Raw genomic sequence first — 18,279 nt, forward strand, 5'->3', positions numbered from 1 at the left:
ATTAATTTACCGCAAAGCCACATGTAATAGCAACAAAATGAGATATCGAAGATGAAAGTTCATTGATATTTATTCACAATTAAGTGAATTCGCCCATTTTCACAAACAAAAATTTTTTTGTTTGATATACATAAAATTGGGTTGTTAATGTTCTTCTTTTGATTGATTGAATGTTGAAAACATTACCCCCATGCTATTTACAAATTTTCACATATATATTGCGTTTCAATCGGCTCAGTAGTTTCGGAGTTATAATAACAAATTGAAGCAAAAAATATATTTTTAATGTAAAAATATTAAATTTTTTTGTTTTAAAAAAATCATGAAAAATCGAAAACGGCAGAAATTGTTCAGCTTTATTATTTTATCGCAAAGCCGCATATAATAACAACAAAATGAGATGTCGAAGATGAAAATTCATTGATTCTTTTCATATTTATTCACAATTAAGTGAATTAGCTCATTTTCACAAAATTTTATTTTTTCGTTTGATATACATAAAATTGAGTAGTTAATGTTCTTCTTTCGATTGATTAAATGTAGAAAACATTTTCTCCATGCTCTTTACAAATTTTCACATATATATTGTGTTTCAATCGGCTCAATAGTTTCGGAGTTATAATAAATAACAAATTTAAGCAAAAAATATATTTTTTAGGTGAAAATAGAAAATTTTTTCGTTTTAAAAAAATCATGAAAAATCGAAAACGCAGAAAATGTTCTGCTCTGTTACTTTATCGCAAAGCCGCATATAATAGCAACAAAATGAGATGTCGGAGATAAAAATCCATTGATTGTTTTCGAATTTATTCAAAATTAAGTGAATTTGCTAATTTTCACAAAATTAAATTCTTTTTGTTTGATATACATAAAATTGAGTAGTTAATGTTCTTCTTTCGATTGATTGAATGTTGAAAACATTTTCCCCATGCTATGTACAAATTTTCACATATATATTGCGTTTCAATCGGGTAAGTAGTTACGGAGTTATAAAAACAAATTTAAGCAAAAAATATATTTTTAATGTAAAAATATTAAATTTTTTTGTTTTAAAAAAATCATGAAAAATCGAAAACGGCAGAAATTGTTTAGATTTATTACTTTATCGCAAAGCCACATGTAATAGGAACAAAGTGAGATATCGATCATAAAAATCGATGGATTATTTTCGAATTTATTCACAATTAAGTGAATTCGCTTATTTTCAGAAAATTGTACGTGCGTACAAGCGTGTACTTTGAGTGCAAATTTTACATGTGTTTTGTTTTTGTTAAAATATTTGTTACAATAACAAAACATGTAAATTCCAAAAAAATTCAAAATCTAAAAAAAATCTCAATTTTAGAAAAAAAAAATAAAAAAAATCTATCCATAGTGAAGTCTTTTTTTGCTGTTGGCCAGTGTTATCCGAACAAATGGAGGTACTATTTCATTAGAATCGCTATCACTAAGTTTCTGGATCGCTAGAATTGTGCTTTATTGATCTTGAGTAGATGTATCTTTTCCTCTACCTGGTCTAAATTGATTCGAAGTTATGCTGGCTTGTCAACACTCAAGTGAGAAATTCTTTTCCTGCTGCGATCATTTACTCGTGTTGGAGATAAAATTTTTTTGCTAGACTGTCTTATTAAAGTCCAATAATAAAAAATTAAAGAGATTTATCACAAAATTCACAAACTTACTTAAATATTATTAAATAACAATTCATTTTTTTGCCATCGTGTGCAAAAGAAATAAATCTACTTTTTTTCGAAAACGTTTAATTTCCTTTTCAGAAATATGCAGGCGCAAAGAAAAAAACTAAATGCAAACCCTCTTTTTCCGGTGCTGGCTACAGCTAAAAGAAAAACTTTAAAAGAACATTGAACATTTATGTCAAAGTTTTTTTTTTCATTTTTAAACTAATCACACCTGAATGGGGCACGTAATGTGCGGTCATTCTATTATATACGAGTTCTTTGTATGGGGATGTGTTTTTGTAATTAATTGCCATTATATGTATGTTTTAGAAAATTGTTGGCATTTATGCCATCAAAGGCACGAAAACATTTTTAAAACAAATTAAAATTTAACAAACACACACACTCACATGGAAATACTAAAATAATAACTGCAGCAGCAGCAAGGACAAAATATGGCAACACATACAATTACAATTACTTTAATTACAAAATAAAAACTTTAAAACACATACAAAGTAGCCGTGTTCCTTGCACTAAATCATTGTGCGAAACGGCAAAAAGGTTGGCACATAAAATGTGTTAATAACGATGACTAAAGGCAGCCACCACAAGGATATGTCTTTTACTACAATACAACCATCAGTCAATTTGATGACTACTCGTGGTATATGGAAGAGCCCCCTGTTAATTTAGTTTCATTTGGTAGAAGTTGTTGCAGTTTACACATTAGTCCTTAGAGGTTTATGGGCGATTATGAATTGGTTTTAGTTAGTATTTTGTCAAATTTTCACCCTCTCATAGACAGCGTCAACCTGGGAAATTTATTATTAAATGTTATTAAAATACAATGGCCGCCCATTAAATGGTTTGCGTGTTGTTACAGATTGGTTTTTGCGAATGGTTAGATACTCTTAGTACAGGGGTAAATGGTTTAATAAGCCTCTACAGTAGGTAGTAGAGACCAATATCAAAGTGTGAAGCTCCAAGATCTACATGTGAAAAGCCGCAGAAAAATAGGTCCTTTTTTGAAAATTTAAAAATTTTGGGAAATTGATTTTTTTTAGCAGATTTCAACCCAAATATTATAAAAATAACAAAAAATCAATTTGTAAAAATATTCCTTTTGTTCTGCGGCTCCTCATGTGACAACCAATACGATGCATTCCACCTATAGGATGTATTAAAACAATAAGAGCACAGAAAAAAAAACACAATTTTTGTTATCTTGGGTCTTGTTGACCATATTCAGTAAACACATAACCTTTGGAGACTTTTTGAATTTCGAAAAAATCGCCATTTTATTCAAGATTTAATTTTTTTTAAAAAATCAAGAAAATTTACTTTGTCTTCAACTTAAAACATTCCACTATGGGGCAGAATACAAATTTTTTCTAAACGACTAGTCCGCTTGGAATAAAATTTGACGTGGGCGTAGCCAAGGAGTATTCGATTTTAAACTATTAAAACTGGCCCTACATATGTTCCAGGGGCGGCGCTAAGGGGCTTAAATTTATTTAACTTCGACGTGTAACATTTTAAACACGGGCCTCAAATTATGGTAACTTCGACGTGTAAAATTTTTAAACACGTGCAATATTTTTGTTTCCCATCCGATTTCAAAGATTTTTATATTTTTGTGCTATTTATTTCATATAATTTCCAAGGTGTAAATTTAAAAATTTTGCGATACCTTGGTCCGCTTTTTTTAAAATATAGGGCGTACTTTTGGACCCAATGGACTGGAATTTTTTGTAAGTTAAACATCTAAATTTCCATTAATATACAAAATATTCAGAGCAATATCAATTATGGATCCAAAAATAAACGATTTTCAATTTATAAATTCAAATAATAGTAGATTTTTGCTGTTTTTTGGACTAAGGTGACTTAACTCTTCTTTTATTAAAAAAAACTTTCTTTAAGAACATATAACAATTTTATGGTTTTCTGTAACGCATCTTTATGAAGAATATTTTGGAATAAAAAAACATGTTCTATTTATCGAATATGTTGGCCCTATGTCCTTCGAAATTTGACCAATTTTTTTTATCAAAATTTCAACTTTGGGCCACATGTTCTAAAATCCCAAAGCTGGGATCAGAAAACGGAAAGCAGCTTTGGAAACCTTGATATGTTCCCTATTTATGCACAAAGTATTTTCCCAGCCCCAAAGGAAATGGGGACCCTATAAGCAAAATTGTAAAAAATATCATTTTTGGGATTTTCGCTCCAATTTTTAGGAATTGCGGGATTACCTTTGACCTTTTGACAAGGTTTTTTACAGTCTGTTATTTAGATTGACAAAATTTTTTAAATCGGATGAGACATTTTTTAAATCGGATGAGAAACAAAAAAATTACACGTGTTTACAAATGTTTCATGTCGAATGCATTCAAATACTCCTTGGCTATGCCCACGCACAGTGGTTTAGAATTTTTTTTTTTTGGAAATAATTCGGTATCTCTGGAACTATTGGAAATATTGTTACGAAATTTCACATCGTTTGAGCTGAGATGTTTTCGAGTTGATTTGCGTTTGTTCAGCTTCCTAGCGCTAATGGTGGCCAGTACGTAGCCCCTCAAAGTGTGTCACTTCGGGCAAATTTTTTAAAAAAATCGTTAAAAATCCATTTATGACCCGCATGAGCTGAAAATTTGAGTATAAATAGTCCTTGAAAAGATCTACAAAAAACAAGCGTAGAAGTGTAGGTTACCTCTATTAGTTGAAGAGATATTCAGGTTTATTGATTAATTTTTTTTAATTTTGTTCGATATTTTTATGTTTTTTTTGAACATGGCGGGACTACGGAGGGTCGAAATTTTTTTTTAAAATATCAGCTATATTAGCGATAAAATTCTAAATAACATAAAAAAAACTTGCTAACAGTTATCTCTTCTCTATAAAGAGTTATACGCATCCAAAGTTGGAACTTGTAAAAAGGGCCGTATTTTTTAGGTTTTATCCCAAAAAAGCCCATATATATTTTCTTTTGTAGAAAAAAAATTTCTTTGGGACTATATAGAATTTTTATATGATTCTGAAAAAAAACTTAATGCAAAAGCGTATAAAGAAAAATTAGGCCTATCCAAACTTGGCCAATTTTAAAAAAAAAAATTTCGGTTTGAGTAAAAAATTCTAAAAAGGCAAAACACCGATCCACGAAGAAGCTCCATATTTGTATAACCTCATATGTTTCTTAAATACTTACTAAGTATTTTTACTATCACACGGTAAATAATGTCACAGTAGGCACTTTTCTAAAAAACTCAGTTTTTGGAACACATTTTCCACGTTTTAGGAATTTCGTTATTTGAAAATAAAAAATGTCAAAAATTCTAATGCTATTGATTTAAGGACATTTGAGTCTATATTGGTTCTAAATTTTGTTATGATATCTGTATTTGTTAAAATTTTACATTAATTCAAATTTTATATTTTTATTCGTGGAAAATCACCATATGAATTTTTTTTTTCATTTTTAAGGTAAATGAAGTCACTAAATTTTATAAAATTATTTTATTTTACTAAAATATCAATCCTCAAGTCATAATGTTTTCAACAATACTAAATACTTATATAAAAAGCCTTTATTTACTGCTCAAATGTTCCAAAAACCTTGAAGAGCAGTTATCTATAGATGAACAAATGTTCAACAAAAGCTAGAAGTGTGTTGAAACAGTATTTACCGATTGGTCCAATCGGTATAAACTTCTAAAAAAATTTTATTCTGCCCCTCTGTGCATTCGTATCTTATAAACTTGTCGACGGACTTGACTAATTTAAGATGTAATTGAAAGATAATTATGACTACTTTAGACTACATAATTAAAAGAGAATTTGGTTTAACATTAATGCAAAAGAGGCAAAAGATTTTAATTTTTTCAAAAATTAAAATCGTGAATAAAATCTCCAGTTTTCCGAAATACAAATGGAAATGTCCAAATAACTCCAAAGAGTATGCGATAACCGAATATAATAAAAATAGAAAGACCCAAGGTCAATTTGTTAGCTGTCAAATGTATATACATGTGTATATATATAGCAGTGGTTGGCATAAAGAGATAATGGAAAATGGATTGTAATCTGACCAGCTATTTATTGTGATAATTTACATGATCATTCGTGCTAAATTACTGATCGTGTTCGCCACCTGCTGGCTATGAGTCCCGACCACTGCTACAAAGACTATATTCTGACTGCTCACCCTATAAAGATTTTAATTTACCAGTGAATACAGCAAATGTAATAAGCATCTCTTAACAAGTTAAACCCGGCTTTCTTGTCAATATCCCCTTAACTACCGCAGATCATAAAAAATGTTTTAAAACTTCACCTATCTAACATAAGTTGCCTACTTATGCCAGTAACGGTATTATAATTGATTGCTTCTTTTTCCTGTTCGTTTTAGTCTGTGGCCACCCGTTGTGCAATCGAATTTAGGCTGCAGCATGGCTGTAGTAGAACTGTAACTGTTTTGTTTCTGTAACTGTTCGTTAGTAGTTGTTTAATTTTGCATAATTTAAAATTGTGTTACACAATTAATTGTTGTTTGTATGATTTACAACATTTACATGCATGCCACAGTGCAAGAAACGATTCCAAAAAAACAACAAAAAAAAAGTTCAAAACGTTAGTTAAACACTTACACTTCTAGTGTAAGAAAAACATACAAAAACACATACAAGCTTAAAATCTCCTAAAGGTATGCAAAAGAATTCTAGTTTACTTTCGGGTGTGTGTGTGTATGAGTTTAAACAAAACACATGCACACAGGCCGTCATTCATGAAAGAGTTTCTGTGTGACATGCATTTATGTCACGCAGCGATTTTAATTGGCGACATTTCATTTTATGTCCCTAAATTGTAGAGTCCGGCCAATTTTGCTTTAAAAGTGGAAAGTTGTTTGTACTTTTGACATGTAAAATAAATGCAATGGAGTTTTTTTTTGTTTCCATTGGCATTTAGTGAATGTGCAAGAGAGTGAGAATGTAGGACTGGTTGAAAAAACGAAATTGGTTTACTGGAATACGATTTCTGAGAGAGAAAGCTGAAAGAATATTGTTTAAGCTTTGTGTTAATATGAACTTTACAACTATCATGGGTCAGGGAACTAGTTCTGATGAATATCTCACTAAATTTATGTTGTCACTCGAATCCTTAAAAAATAAGACTCCAAATGGTATTAACAGATTTAAAAAATATTTACAACAAACGATTTTAAAACAATTTAGTGTATCTCCCCTGTAAAATTTAAAAAATATAGACTTAGCTGTTTTGCTCTTTAAGCTAACATTATATAAATATTTCATAATTTAATTCATTAAAGTATCATTAGGGGCTTTTTATTTCCACATTAAACATTTCAAATACAATAAATACTTAAATAAATAAAACGTGTATGAATGTTTCATATGAAATGATACCATAGCCATTGAAATAAATACATGTGCTCCAATTAATGTTGTGTTTTGGCTTAAAACTCAAAATTGTTTCTAATTTTCAAAAATCAGTGTGCAGGCGTATAATTTTTGTAGTTTTTTTTTCTTTTATTCGGGAGTTGCGTGTCAACTACAAATTTGGAGTTTTTAGAGAAATATAATAAAAAAATAGTTTTTGTTTCCACCAAATTGGTCATATTGTGTTTTTATGTTTTAATAAACATGATTTACTTATTAAAAATGGCTTATTGCTTTTTTGTTGTTGTTGTGTTAGTAGACCGGATGTGGCTTAAAGGGTTTTAGGTTTTTATTTTTTTTTGTTTTGTTTTAATATTTTTGTAATTGTGTTAAAAGAGGGTTAATATTTTATTATTGATATTTAATGATTAAAATGCTTAAAATTAGAGAATCAAAAAAAATATAATAATAAAAACGATATAATAAACTGGTTATGAAATAATATCCGGTTAATTAATAGTTGTTGGCTGATGAAGAAGACAAAGCGATTTATGTTAAATTGTTAATATTTCGTTTGAGATGTTACTGTAGTAATTAGTAATACATTTTGTAAATTATACTTCAAATAAGTTTAAACGGAAATAAAAATTATGAAAAATATTTGGTTTTTAATAGTAGGTATTGATTAAAATTAATTTTAAATTTACTAAATAAGTTGGTGTAAAGCAGTAGTTGGCTTTCATACCCACCAGGATGTACACCGAACATGAATCTGACAGAACTCTGTCTAGAGTTGACAGTACTATTCTAGACAGAACTCTGTCTAAAGCAGAAAGAATTCTGGCTAGAGTAGACGGAACTCTGGCTAGAGTAGACGGAACTCTGTCTAGAGTAGACAAAACTCTGTCCGGAGTAGACGGAAATCTGTCTGGAGTAGACAGAATGATGTCTGGAGACAGAAATCTGTCTAGAGTGGACAGATTTCTGTCTAGAGTGGACAGATTTCTGTCTAGAGTGGACAGATTTCTGTCTAGAGTAGACAGATTTCTGTCTAGAGTAGACAGATTTCTGTCTAGAGTAGACAGATTTCTGTCTAGAGTAGACAGATTTCTGTATAGAGTAGACAGATTTCTGTCTAGAGTAGACAGATTTCTGTCTAGAGTAGACAGATTTCTGTCTAGAGTAGACAGATTTCTGTCTAGAGTAGACAGATTTCTGTCTAGAGTAGACAGATTTCTGTCTAGAGTAGACATATTTCTGTCTAGAGTAGACATATTTCTGTCTAGAGTAGACATATTTCTGTCTAGAGTAGACATATTTCTGTCTAGAGTAGACATATTTCTGTCTAGAGTAGACATATTTCTGTCTAGAGTAGACATATTTCTGTCTAGAGTAGACATATTTCTGTCTAGAGTAGACATATTTCTGTCTAGAGTAGACAGATTTCTGTCTAGAGTAGACAGATTACTGTCTAGAGTAGACAGATTACTGTCTAGAGTAGACAAATTACTGTCTAGAGTAGACAGAACTCTGTCCATAGTTGACATAACTCTTTCTACTATTAGACAGAACTGTCTGTCTAGAGTAGACTTTGTCTAGAGTAGACTTTGTCTAGAGTAGACTTTGTCTAGAGTAGACTTTGTCTAGAGTAGACTTTGTCTAGAGAAGACATTGTCTAGAGTTGACTCCGTCTAGGGTGGACAGAACTCTGTCTAGAGTAGACTCTGTTAAAGGTAGACAGATCTATCTCTAGAGTAGACTCTGTATAAGATAGACAGAACTATGACTAGAGTAGACAGAACTCTCTAAGTGAGAAAAAACTCTGTCTAGAATAGATAGAACTCTGGGTAGAGTAGACAGAACTCTGTCTAGAGTAGACAGAACCAAGTCTAGAATATACAGAACTCTGTCTAGAATAGTTAGAAATTTGGCTAGTGTAACTCGGTTTATAGAATTATATGTCTAGAGTAGACAGTACTCTGTCTAGAGTAGACAGTACTCTGTCTAGAGTAAACAGTACTCTGTCTAGAGTAAACAGTACTCTGTATAGAGTAGACAGTACTCTGTCTAGAGTAGACAGTACTCTGTCTAGAGTAGACAGTACTCTGTCTAGAGTAGACAGAACTCTGTCTAGAGTAGACAGAACTCTGTCTAGAGTAGACAGAACTCTGTATAGAGTAAACTCAGTCGAGAGTCGACAGAACTCTGTCGAGAGTAGACAGAACTCTGTGTAGAGTAAACTCTGTCGAGAGTACACAGAAATCTGTCTAGAATAGACAGAACTTTATCTAGAGAATATAGAACTCTGTCTAGAGTTGACATATTTCTGTCTAGAGTAGAACTATTTCTGTCTAGAGTAGAAAGATTTCTGTTTAGAGTAGACATATTTCTCTCCAGAGAAGACAGTACTCTGTGTAGAGTAGACAAAACTCTGTCTAGAGTAGACAGAGCTCTGTCCGTAGTAGACGGAACTCTGTCCTTAGTAGATAGAACTTTGTTCATAGTAGACAGATGCACAATCTCCAATTTGTTTTCCTTCTTTTTTTATCAATTTCGCTTGGAGTCTATTAGTGCCGATCACTGCTCTAAAACATCGCATAACTGTTTTGCATTACAACACCATATTCATCTATAACATTTTTCTCAGGTGTATTTTGTGTACACCAACAAATTGTATCTCATTGTAACAAATCTCTTGGCACCCATTACCATTTATGTCTTAATTATCTAGCTGAATACTAAAGATATTTCCATCAGTTTTGCTGGTATCCTAAAAAAAACTCGTAATATAAAACTAAAATGAAATTGTTATTGAAACGTATTCTGTTTTTTTTCTTTTTTAGGTTGTTTGTTAATTTCAAAAGCTTTTAGCTCGTAATTTTTATAGCTTCGTTAAATGTTTTATCTTTTTTAAATTTTATTTATGCAACGGCTGCTGTTGCTGCTGCAACAGTGTCTTTTTCCTGTTACTGTCTTCATTCCATCAACTCGATCATCATCACCGGCCAGTTAGCCAAACACCCGATCACTTGATCATCAAATTTTTCTTGTTAATTGAGTTGCTTGATTCCCAGTTTCTGCTGGTTTTGTTGTTGCATTTACTATTCACACCTGAAACATAATACAGGTTGGTTGGTGTTGCAGCAAACGTTACAAATATTCTAAAGTCCATAAATATTTGAAGTGTGTTGTTTAACCGTTGTGTTGCAGCTTATTATTTGAGGAGAGGTTGGTGGTGGTGGTGATGACCATAAATGAAATCATTAAAAAAGATTTTGTAGGACTATTTGCAACTTGATTTGATTTCATTTTATTTCTTTAATTTTAGTTTATTTGGGTTTTATGCTGGAATTTAATCCGTTGTAAAGGTGTTAAAGATTTGTGAGGCATTTAAGAGTTTCACCTCAGTAGTTATATAGATGGTTTTAGAGACGTTGAACTTTTAATGTATATATTTGGATTTAAATTTGTAAATAGTGCCAGGGGAAGTAATTAAGATACTTTCCTTTAGGCAGTAAAAATTAAAAAAAAGACGTCAAATATTTAAAGATTATTAACTCAATTTGGAGATATTAGAAGGAATTGGCAATACATGACCCATATTGAGCTAGTGAGATATGAAAAGCAGATTTATTTACAAAATATTTGGATTCTGCCCAACTGTGCATTTCGAATTTCCCAAAAAATATATCATCTTTAACGAAATTTTTATCTGAAAAATTAAAAAACAAATGATCATGATATCAAGCCATTGATCATCTCTGGAACGTTAAATGTAAAAAATCAAAATTTTTTTTTTTAAATTTTGAATGTGTTTGCATGAGAAATTTGAAACTATTAATAATCAGAAAAATATGATCTGTAAAACTAATAAATGTAAATTTTTATTACTTAACCAATGATTTTCAAAAACTGATAGCGCAAACTAAATGCAAAATGCCACACAAATTAACACAAAACATCCCTTAAAAACTAAACTAATGAAAAAAAAAAAAATAACGTAACAGAAATGGGGTGGTACTTACAGAATGTTAGTACCAACTTCATAAATACAATATTAGTTATACAAAATATATGCGTTAATTGTTTGTTGATTGCTATCAGCTAAACAAATGCAGATTAAATTACTCAAGCAACTAAAACAAATTTTGACACATTTTCTACTTAAGTAAAAGTAAAAAAAGGACATATGTGTAAAAAACAGATTACTTACATGCTATTTATGGAATTGATAATCTGTAAAGAAAAAAATTTATAAAAATTGTTTCAGTTTTGTTTTACAAATTTAATTTAGAAAGTTTTGTTTTTGGTATGTATTTAAAAACTTGCCAAACGTTTCATTTATTACCGCTTTTAAGCCTTAATTTTTTATATAAGTTGTTACCTGTATTTCATCATTGGCGCCGTGTACTAATTATCCCCCATCATTTCAGTTTTCTTGCCTTTTGTTGTTTCCTAAATAATCGCTTTGGCGGCACCAATTACCAACATTTAATAAAAAGGGCGTTGTTGATGCTTTAAACGTTTTATAATTTACATAAAATTATATTTAACACATGATCATAATGATAATGATGATCATCATCATCACCATTGTTATTTACGTCTTCTCTTCCAAGGGAAGATGAATTGTACATTTATTTATATTGTTCCTATTATAAATATTATATGTATGTGAGTAAAAGGAGATGTTTTATCTAAGCGTATCCAACAATAACGTATTTACTCAACTCATTATTCATCGTAATCATTGTACGAGGGTCTTGGAATAAGGGTAATTGGAAAAGATAACATCGAATATCGAAAGCTTTTCAGTATGATCACTTCCTCTTCATATGATCCATACCCTTGCGTTTCTACTCGAGATATCAAATGTATGGACAATTTAAGAACAACTAAACTCAACATAGATGTTAATATAAGATTTGTTTTTAAATTTCCGTACATTTGATAGTTAGAGCATAAACTTTAGGGGATGGCTGATGTAAAAGGCTTGTGATCATACTGAAAAGCCTTCATACTGAGCGTTTCTTTTGAGGAAGCCATGCTATGTTGATTGAGCACTCATGCAGTTATTGTAAAAGCCTCAGTAGCCAACTACCTTCGTACAAAATACTACTTATATAACTCTCTTCAAATTTCGATTAAGCCTGATGACCAATTGCAGATAAAATAAAAAAAAAATTAAGTTAGTCAGGCATTCTGAAGTCAAGATACTCCAAAATGATGCAGAAGACAACGAGAGATATAAAGCTGTGGGATTGAATATCTTAGCGATTTCGTGCAATAACTCAGGCAAGTAAAAGATCACTCTCGATCGAAGTCGAAAGTTAACTCGCCAAAATTACAACCGTTCTTTCTCTAATACTGTCATCATTCATAAAGCGATGCTTTAATTAGTCAGTCCAAGATCATTAATTACCCCAGTGATGAAATAGAATTGAGTATCAGAAATGGAGAAGGTCTAAGACTGGAATATTTGAAGTTTGAAAATCTCAACATTCCAATGAATGATTAGTCTGTCGGCTATGAACTTTTCTTTCTTTCTGGTAACATATGGATTCCGCGCCAAAGCACAATTTTGAATAATCTTTTCTGAAGTGAATCGTATCCCAGAGAGAGCTTTCTGCATCGATCGAAAGAAATAGTAGTCAGAAGGGACAAGGCGGGTGAGGCAGAACTTTCAAACTACTTCATTCTAAATAATTTTTAACAAGAATTGCAATATGTGACCGAGCGTTGTCATGATGATATATTACGGTTTCATGTGTGGCCGCATATTCGGCAAAAGTTCCCTGTGATGGTCTGGCCATGGATATTTGGCATTAATGTCGATTCGGCTTGTTGGGCGGGCTTCACATACGATCTCTTACGCTTCGGGTTATTGTAATTTTTCATCCCAAGTAATGATTCGGTGCAAAAGTGATTTTCAATTTCCCTACTTTTCGATGAATCCGGCTGCTTGCAAACGTGATTCATTCCAGTGATTCTGCATGCTCTTGTTGAGTTTTACAACAATCTTAATGGAGTAATGATCCAATTCTTGGTCTTCAAACTTTTTTGGCTGGCCTAAGCGACTTTAGTCGTTCATGTCGAAATCACCACTTCTGAACCGCACAAACCATCTCTTGCTTGTTGAAACCGATGAAGCACATTCACCATAAGCCTCGGTGAGGAATCTGTTTCTTCATCGGTACTTTTTTTCAAATTAAAAAAGTAAAGCAAAACTTGCGGCATATGACGCTTTTTTTACATTTTCAAAGCATCTTATTTATCAAGGGTCAAGTTGAGAAAGTGGAAGATTAATCAGATAATTGTTCTGATGTCCTTTATTAGATCAAAAGATTATGTATTTCGTAGATGTGATGCTAGACATATCTACTATCTAGTACGCCAGTGAATCAACGACAGAGGTAACCATATTTAACTTCATATTTTTCTAGGATATCAGTCGTTATATGAAGAGTATCATATAGGATTTTTAGACGCTTTGGATACTCGTTGTGATAGGACTGCACCATGAAATAAGACCATGCTTTACGAATCCAAAAACAATTGAATGAATTAATTTCTATTGGTTCGAAGACACGACTACTGGTCTTGATCAAGGAAATCTTTAGTAAGTCGTTGATTTTAATATTTCCAAACTCCAACCAGAAGAAATCGGAAACCTTTAAACTATGTAGAGCCTTAAATATTGCTTACAATAGCAAAGAGTAACAATCTTTGCGCGTCATCCTCAGTACCTGCAAGGAATCATTCAAAATCTTGAAACGAAATTCATTGCGGAATTTCTGAGAATCTATTGAGAATATCAAGGCCTTAGCAATGTCCTGTCTAAAGAGCACTTCAATCCGATGTACATATGTTCCAGGATGAACGGACGTAAAGATAAATTGCTTCACAGTGATTCAGAATTTCAAGGGCGATTTATTTCATTCCCTGGATCTATAGGATATATAAACTCAGCATATCTCTCAATTTCCGTACGTTTAGTTGGAAAATTGTACAGGATTTTTTTATTGCCACACAGAGAAAACAGATTCGTGATTGCAACCGAATTTGTTGCCAATCGAATGATTCTATATTAGTAACCGAATTTTACAGTTATGGCTACAAAATTTTAGAAGGGGTAACAAAAGATTGGTTGCTTCAACCGAAATTCTTCTTTACCAACTGACTTTCTGTTGATAGAACCGAAAAAATCTATGTGTGTAACCGAATCATTCGATTGGCAACAAATTCGGCTGCTATCACGAATCTGTTTTCTCTGTGCAATTATGGCAAAAGAAGTCACAAGAATGTGAACGATTTCCGCACAATAATTCTAAAATACTTCCTGTTGAGAAAGATAGAAAGTTTCATCGACTCCTATACAGGGTAAAAGCTAGAGATCTCCCCGCGACTCTTGAGCTGTCAACAAGACAGACATTGAGAGATCCCTTGAATTAAAGCATTACACGATGACAGTTTTTCTAGATATAGAAGTGTGCTTTAGAGGATCTATATATTGAGATATACATCAGTGTCCATATTGAAAACAAGATGGGGTGATCTCTATTATGGCTGATTGTTGTTGACTCTTGTTCAATTGGACATTAAGGGACTTAAAGCTGTTGCTTATATGGATGATGGATCTGCGATGCGATGGATCTAGCACTCATTTCGTTAATATTGATCTAGTTCATCGATCTCATTAAGAGGTGGACAGACCACTACTTTTCAATTTAAAACCTTTCAATTTGAATCAATTCCTCACACAACCCACGTCTAATCTTAAGATTTATTTTAGACAATATTTATTTGGTGGTTAATATTTAATCGCTAATCTTTATTACTTTGTTATACCCTACACCACCATAGTGGGGAGGGTATTATGCGTTTGTGCAGATGTTTGTAACGCCCAAAAAAGTTTATTAGTCTAACACCCACCTTAAAGTATACCGATCGACTTAGAATCACTTTCTGAGTCGATTAAACGATGTCCGTCCGTCCGTCTGGTTGGCTGCCTGTCCATGTAAACCTTGTGCGCAGACTACAAGTCGCAATTTTGAAGATATTTCGAACAAATTTGGTACATATTATTTTTTCGGCACAAGGACCAAGCCTATTGAAACTGGCTGAAATCGGTCCATTATTTCACCTAGCCCCCATACAAATGTCCTTCCGAAATTGGACTTTATCGGTCATAAATGTTTAATTTATATATGTATCTCCACAAATTCCGCTCCAAATAAGTTTTATATATTCAAAATTCATGTCAACAAATTTTGTTACGATCGGTTCATAATTAGTCATAGCTCTCATATAAACCCGCTTCCGAAAATCACTTTATCGTACATAAATCGCTTAAAAATGTTGGTATACACACAAAATTCAACATGAATAACTTTCATATAGACATAAATCACACGATCTAATTTCATGGTGATTGGTTCATAATTGGTCATAGCTCTCATATAAGGCCCATTTCCAAAATCATTCAAAAATATAAATTATTGAAATTTTAAAGGAAAAATGTTTTTGCTCTTTTACTTAGTGTAGGGTATTATATGGTCGGGCTTGGCCGACCATACTTTCTTATTTGTTTTATTAGCATATTGTATTGATCTATTTGATCGATCTCATTGAATGTTGTGGACAGACTATTTTTTTTTTAATTTCAAACATTTCAATTTCATTCAATTCCTTACGCAACCCTCGTTTAATCTTAAGATTTCTTTTAGACAATATTTATTTGGTGGTTAATAATTTAATCGCTAACCTTTATTACTTTGGGTTTTTTTTTCGTGTTGCCTTTTGTGTGTGTGGTTTTTACCAGTACAGCCCCCTTTTTTAGACTCTAAATTGCTTTATATTCCAATAAATAAATTCCAAAATAGAGAAAAAAATAAAAGAGTGTTGAGAAGAATTATATCATCATATAATAAATGGCACCTCATTTTAAGATTTCTAAAGATTAAGGTATAATTTATTAAAATAAACTTTGTTTATTTTTTTTCATTTCAATTCAAAGGGTTAAATTTATAAAATTACTAGCTATTTATTATAGCTACAAATCGAAGTTTAAATTCATATTTTTTACAACAAATTATAAAAAATAAAACTTAGATTTATCGAAGCAAGAAAAATAAAAAAATAGATAAAGAACGAACAAATTTAGAGAGGTGTAATCATCATTAAAATTAAAAATCCTATTTTATGTTTTTGTATTTTGAGATCTTCGTGAGTTCATAGTTTTTTGTTTAGAAATTTTGTTTGTAAAAGGTGTAAATGATGAAATAAAAATTTCAAATATCAAAGATTAATATTTCATAAACAATATTGTTAGAAAATAAAATTATATATTTGGTTTTTTATGCGTGTTATTTTTTGATATATTTCATATGGTTTTCCTATAAATTGTATTTAAATGTACAATAATTTTTAGCTTTTTTAACAGCCGGATGTTATTATTAAAAATTTTAAGCAGAAGATGTTAAAGTTTTTTTGTAATTAAAGATTAAATATAATAAAACTTTTAAGTTTAAAGTTTCATTATAAGATTTTTTCAGTTTACTGTATGCTCTTCTTAAAGTGGATAAATTTTGAATTAAAAATTGGATTTTTTTGAAGTTTTTAGCTTTTATTTTGAAACATTTTTACAATATAAATTTACACAAAGTATTGGCTATTGTTAGCTATGTTCCTTTCCCATTTTTCTGGCAACATGTCGATTCCGAGCCAAAATCACTGCTCATCTTTTGAGGCCACTCGACTACTCGCCTCAAACGAATAAATTGCGTTCGGTACAGGTTACCTGTGATGATCTGGTCAGATTTCAGCAGCCCATAATATATAGGTCCCTTTTGATCCCAATATATTTGGCTTTGGTGTCAATTCGGCTGGTTGAATTTAACAACAATCTTCATAGAGTAATGCCTCCAATTCTTGGTCTTAAAGAAGTAAAGCAAAGCGTACAAAATAAAATAGTCTCTAAACCACTGTACAACGACATATAATGACATATTATAGCTGTCATAATTGAAAATAGATTTATCATTTCCTTAAACAAAATTTCGAGTTTACTACACACCTCTCACCAAACTCATCTTTAATTAGTACCCCTCAGAATGAAGTCGAAGCCCTAATCATTGCTCACCTTTACAAATAAACAAAATTTCTTAACACAATTTCACCCTGTAACCATATTTTTTGGTGTAATTGACTTGAATTTATTACTTAATTAAAACATAAGAAATCAACAAAATCATGAAATAAATTAAAACTACTACAAATTGCCTTAAATAAAAAAACGCGAGAAAAAAAGATTCTAATCAACAAACGTAATTTGTAAATAACCAGCTAAAATAACAATGAATGAAACAAAAACCAAGTGATGTGTATTAAATAAAAATAGAAAACCGTTATAAAGTAACTAACCTTTAATTAAATAACCACAAATTTACAGTAAATCATAACAATAGTTAAACAAATGAACTCATAGATACTCTTAGACACACACATACATATCAAATGGCCTAATGTTAACAAAAAGTACTTTAAACACAGAAATAAACAATTTAAAATTAACGATTTACCAAACAACAAAATTTATGTATATAAAAGTCATAAAGGAAAAAAATATATAAATTTATGTACTAACTACTTGCAACAACTACAAACCAAAAAATGTTTTCATTATTTTTGTTGGTATTAAATGGCAAGTGTCGTTAACAAAAAAACAGAAAAAAAACTGAAAACCTCAAACAAGATACAAATTTACTCTCACACAGATACTGTTTTTATACTCATACATAAAAACTAATGAACAAATATCCAAATTCACGCAATAAACGTATTTGATGCGTAAAGTGTACGAGTTTTAAGAGTGAGTGACTGAATGAATGAATGTGTGAGTGAGTGGTTGGTTGGTGTTGGGGATCTTGTTTAACAAACAAATGGATTTAAATTACTTTGTGAATTTTACTAATTAACATCACTTTTATTTCGCTTTTTTTTCTCCATACAAGAAATACTTAACAACAATCCAATAGATGTATTGGTGGGTGAATTTAAAATGACAGCTTCTAGATGAAACTTGTCTCTATAACAGAGACAGTTTCTAGACGAAACTTGTCTGTATAACAGAGACAGTTTCAAGACGAGACTAGTCCCTGTAACAAAGGCAGTTTCTAGACGATACTAGTCTCAATAACAGA

Source organism: Calliphora vicina, chromosome 4 (genome assembly GCF_958450345.1).
Source record: "Calliphora vicina chromosome 4, idCalVici1.1, whole genome shotgun sequence".
Classification (NCBI taxonomy): domain Eukaryota; kingdom Metazoa; phylum Arthropoda; class Insecta; order Diptera; family Calliphoridae; genus Calliphora; species Calliphora vicina.